This window comes from Nycticebus coucang, chromosome 15 (genome assembly GCF_027406575.1).
Source record: "Nycticebus coucang isolate mNycCou1 chromosome 15, mNycCou1.pri, whole genome shotgun sequence".
In the NCBI taxonomy this organism is placed as follows: domain Eukaryota; kingdom Metazoa; phylum Chordata; class Mammalia; order Primates; family Lorisidae; genus Nycticebus; species Nycticebus coucang.
The window spans coordinates 89,170,776-89,176,893 of record NC_069794.1 but is presented as its reverse complement, the minus strand read 5'-3'; positions in this window follow the sequence as shown (position 1 = coordinate 89,176,893).

Sequence of the window (6,118 nt, the reverse complement as noted above, 5' to 3'; positions counted from 1 at the left end):
AGCAAAAAGAACAAAGCTGGAGGCATCACATTTCCTGATTTCAGATTACACCACAGTTACCCTAAATTACTCTTCATTATTCACTAACTGAATCTTCTCTCTCCCACCTCAAAGGTATCTAAAAGTAGGTTTAGACATTCAATTTGGCCTTCCTAGTGACAGTGGAAATGTTCAGCGATTCCATTTTTTTTTTATCATTGTCATTTGTAAGGCTCTTTTTAAAAGTTGTTTTTTGCACCTAAAACATTCTTCAAATTAACTTTTGTACACAACACCTGCGAGTAAATGTTCAACATGTAAGGCATGAATCGATAAATTTCACAAGTGCTTTCTCCAAGACACATTTCACACAAGCACACCAGCATTAGCTCCTGTGGCAGCCTTGGGTCATAGGAACTGTTTCATTAAGTCACCATTTCCTAAAGTGTGTGTGTGTGTACATACATACATATATACATATTTACATATATATATAATAAAATGCTAATTGGGGGAATATTTGCAGAAATTAGCAATAATAGCAGCACCTATGTGCTAGGTGCTGTTCTAAATTAAACATATTAATTTGTTTAAACATATGTTTAAATTAAAACATATGTTCTAATTAAACATATTAATTCATCAACTCTCAGAACAATCCTGTGAGGCCCATAGTATTATTATGTCCATTTCTCAGATTAGAGAAATGAGCCACAGAGAAGGTGAATACCTCTCCCATTGTCACCAGCCTGGTATGAGGAATACCTCATTTGCATCAATCTGAGTTAAGAATCCATGTTCTTAGCCATGACAATTTCCTAAATTTCAAATATTAAATACATTTCAGAAAATGATTGCACACATTTCTCTGCTGCCGGTAAGCACTGGGAAACTCTGGGGGAGAGACAGGCTGACAGGCTGTAGTGAGGTTCCTAAACTTATCTCTCCAAAGAACCTCTTTCTCATACTGGAAATGTCTGAGGAACACATTTTGGAAAGATGTGTTAAATGGTATTTCTTTATGTCTTGAAGTAAAAGATCTCCCCTTAAGCCAATTGTAGACTGATCAATAGCTCAAAACTGTAAGCACAGATACACATTAATATTATGCTATTCTTTCAGCCTGTCTGCAAAGAAGGGTTGGAGTTTGGATTATGAAATTCTCTTGTCCTGGGCTGAGGATTTACTAACAGGAACCTCTCAAGTTCTGGGCGGGAGTTCTGATGTCCTTGAAGAGTGGCTCTTGGAAGTCCACCTAGGACTGAGAACAAAAGAGACACTTTTACAGGAAGAGAGGCATCTGTAGGTATCCGCTGCTTTGGAACAGGAAAAGGGGCCCCAAACATCCACAGATGTTACCTGAACTCCTTTCAGAAAGAGTATTACATGAAGCCTGAACTAGTACTTTGAAAAGCTGTTTGCAAATAAATAAAATATTCTCATTACAGAAATACAATACCATAAAACCCAGAGAAATTGTTTGGGGGCACAGATATACTTTCCCATTGAACATGCATTAAGTAGATAGCTGAACTGCCTTCCGAGGAAGGTGGGTGTTGTGAACTAACTTTGTCATGCACAATTCTTATGTGCTTTTTGGTAGTTAAGAGTTACCACCATAGAAGTTTGGGAGAGGAGTAGGTTAACTATTACCTTTGTAATCATGCCGCCAAGTTATAAGAAAAGTAGGTCTCAGACTAAATCTGCTCCATATACAGAAATTTATTTAACAAAATAGGAGCAAGCACATTTCTGAACAGTTTATAAACTCCTGTAAGTACAGGAGTAACTTCTGTTAGGTGCTCCAAGCATTATCTTACATGAAAGTTTCATTCCCAACAGAGATCAAAATACTCCTAAATCCATGGCTAGAGACAGGACCATATAGGGACCAAGGCTTGGGTGTCATTCCTATGTGTACACTACAGGCCTCACTCATATTCTTATATTCCATTTATGCAAGGATGGGCTGTCTCTAAAACATTTCAGCTGATTCACAGATCTTAAATTTTCATACAGTTCTAACATGCATCATGCTGATTTGTAAGCACTAATCTCACTGTAAAAGTCCACTTAGGATCTCCTTCACTGTGGTATTAACAGTTGTTTCAGCTGTTAAGATTGGGTAACTAGAGTCCTTGTGGATACCATCTCAATGGGCTGACTTCCTAGGTAGACACTAGCTCACCATTAGGGCAACACGCCATCCCTGTAGGAAACCTTAAAGGGTCTGGCATATGCGTGTCATCACTGCTTAAAATGTACTATATGTAAGGATATTAACAGATAGAATGAGGTCCTTAAATTGTGAGTTTGCCATATTTCATTTGCATATAGTTTTATTATGGAAGAAGGAACACATATTCCCTATTTCATTAACAAAGGCTAAGAATTGTGTTTAGAAATCTGTACATTTGGGTCCTGTGACTTACCTGTTTTTCCCATAGTGTACTAGTGAGAGAGATAAAGAATTCCTGAATCTTTTCATGACATGGTTGGTTATCTTAACCCACAGTTAATCTAAGAAAAGAAAAAGCACACATGAATTTTATATACAAATTGTAAAGTCATATATAGAACTCACACATGAATTTTATATACAAATCATAAAGTCATACATAGAACTCACTAAGTATAGATCACATTTCTAAATCCTTGATTCCACAAAATTTACAATGTCATGCAATTTTTTCAATCCTGTGAAACACACATTCTGTATTTTCTCTTGGTATCTTAGGTCCAGAAATGGGAAATAGAGGAAAACTTCTTTGAACAATCAATAAAACTTAAGTTTGGCTCAAGTACAAGATATTTTTAAGGTTATCTACTTACTACAAAAAAATTGAAAAGTGAAACAAAATCCATTTCAACCTAGTTTTATGTCATAATAAAAACTCATTTTTTTCTTTCTATTTAAAATATCTCAAGAATGGGTGGCACCTGTGGCTCAAAGGAGTAGGGCGCTGGCCCCATATATCGGAGGTGGCGGGTTCAAACCCAGTCCCAGCCAAAGACTGCAAAAAAGAAAAGTTAAAAAAATAAATTATCTCAAGAACAACAAAACTACTACTGCGTGTACTCACATGTGGGAACTGAATGATGAGTATACATGTCACGCAGGGTAGTATAACGGACTTTAGAAACTCAGAAGTGGGGAAGAGGTTAAGGGATTAGAAAACTACCTATGAGCTACAAAGTATATTATTCAGGTGACAGGTGCACTAAAAGCCCTGACTTACCACTGTACAATTCATTCATGGAGCAAAACATCAATGGTACCCCTAAATCTATTGAAATTATAAAAGGAAGAAAATAATTAAGGACAATTTAGTAATTTATTAGCTGTTTATATTTCACTGAAAAACCAGCTCTACGTAAAACCAAGAAAAAGTAAATAATATGACTTCTCTAGTGAAAAAAAGTAAAGTTAAAGACATATCATCCCCTGAGCCAGCCAACTATATTTTCCCGTTTACCCAATCTCACTATGTACTCTGTTCTCTTTAGATTATTATTATTTGAATTTTAAATGAAACAGTCACAACCTACATTGTGCCCACATGTTTCTGTAACATGAATGACAGAGAAAATTTTCACTAATAACTGGAAAGTAATTAAAAATATGTTCTGTGATCTTCACCAAGGATAGCCTAATGTGGGGGAGTAAAGGAAGAAGTGACCTTCTGGGGGATATTTAGAAAATAATAAAAAGCCCCTACAGCCAGGCTGTCTGCCAGTCTTACAGAGCTCTTTACTCCTCCCAGGGTGACACCTGTGTCACAGCAACCTCAAAGTCTTGGGCTCAAGCGATCCTCTTGCCTCAGCCTGCCAAGTAGCTGGGACTACAGGCACCCACCACAAGGCCCAGCTAGTTTTAGAGACCGGATCTTACTCATCAGGCTGGTCTAGGACTCTTGAGCGCTAATGATCCACCCACTTTGGTCTCCGAGAGTGCCAGGATTAGAGGCATGAGCCGCCACACCTAGCCAGAAAATTATTGAAAAAGGAGAAATAACTCAACTTTCATTGGCACTTTTCTAGGAAAGAAGCACATAAAGCTTTCCAGATGTAGAGAGAAAGCATATATAGTCCATGCATTGTGAAGACTGGAAATAGATGAAGAGAATTTGAGGACAGTGTTGCACATAGAAAAGCCAGCACAGAGAATATATTAACACAGAGAAGGAGGTCTAAGCATGGGACCTGAGAGTATTTCTATTTCAGAGGGAAAGGATCCAAGGAAAATAATAAGTGGATGAATACAAAGTATGGAGTTATCGTATTTTAGACCATTCTCTCACAAACAAAATGCACCAGATGGGATGATGAAATTCTAGTACTATAAAAGAGAGATGGCTATAGAGGTCTTTTAATTGCATCTACATCTTACATCTAAGCTGATCATCTTACATCTAAGCTGAAGGAACTATTAGAAGATATTTGTGGGGGCAGGAGACAGCTGATGACTATGACTATGCTCTCAATTGTCTCTCAACAAAAATCATCCAGATCCAAATGAGAGATAAGATGAAAGTCATAATGTCAACAGTATCAAAGTGTCAGAAGTGAGAAATAACAGGTACATAGATGTGGATGAGAACTAAGGAGCGAAATCAGAAATGATTATTTTCAATCACTTGTTTGAAATAGAAAAAATTCAGCCATAATTTCTTATCCACAGGTCACTATTCCATGTCAACATAGAAAAAAAAACATAAAAAATGAAGAAATTCACTTTTCAGCACATGCATGCAAAAAATATAGGACCAGATTTTTCCATTTTTATCCAGATTTGAGATCACTTATTGGCCCAATCTGTACCAACTTTAAAAGATTTTATTTAAGAGATCACTATTAATCCTCAGTTTTTTGACATTTTTAAATACAGGTAAAATGTTTAACTTTTTATATGAATTCCATATTGATCATTTTAATCGAAATTTAGTTTACAGCTTCTGCACTTCTACATAAAGTGTATACTACACTTTCTCCACTAGATGTCTCCAGAGAAATACAAGTAAATAATTACTGCTCATACGCATCCATTTTTAAAATTGCAAAAGTACCCAACTCAATTAGGGTCAAATAGTTACATTGATTGAGTTCTTAAAATAAGAGGGAAACTTGTCACTTGATAGGCTTTTAAAATAAGCGAAAATATAAATTTCTACAGGGGAGATGACATACCAACCACATTCATTATAGAAAATCTTTTGTTTCTAAATGAATTAACAGTCACTTCAAGGTGTGGTTAATCATTTGTTTCTCTGACTATGATTTCATTATCTTAGAGGCGTTGGGCCAGAACTTGCTTTGAAGAATATGTCTGGTCACAAATATATGAGCTGATGTATTGTTGCTTTCGTATCCTCTTCAAGTTGGGCCTTGGTGTTCAATTTTATTTTGACAATATGCATATTTTAAAAAAAGAAAAATCATTTACAGGGCTGCTAACCCTAGGAAAGAATGAATTCTCACTAGCGGAGATGGTTGGACACTGGGGAGAGCTATACCATGTTTTATAAATAAATTCAATTACATGTTGCTTATAAATAGATCAGAAAGAAAGCAAAGTGATAAGGTTTTCAAGATCCCATGAACCATAGGTTGAAAAGCAGAGGGTTAGAAATATTTTGGTGCAAAAACTACCCTGGATCATTCAAAACCAAGGAAATAGTGATTTTTTTAAAAATCCACTATCAGCTTACATATCCAAGTTTGTTGAATCCTTGGCCCATGCTTCATCCTACACAGTTCAGGACAAGGTTAAGACTGGATATATTAAGACTGAGGCTGGGAACAGTAAACATGATGTTATAATGACTTCATAGTCTCTAGAGGCTGCAAGCCTTATTACAAAGATCTACTAGATAATGTGCAAACTGCCAGTAAGTTAGCATCCTGGTAGCTAGAAACAAATGTCCCTGTCTTTTAGAGTCATTATTTAACTTCAGTTACATAATAAACCATTTCTTTTTCATTAATGACTTACATTTTTGGGTCAGACATTGTAACCCTGCAAGTCAGACTTAATTATCATGATTTAACTGCTAGAAAAGTACGTGGCCAACCCAGAGTCAGCATCCCTTCATGGGGCAGAAGAATAAGGGTCCTGTGTGGAGGAGAGGAAGCAGAGGAG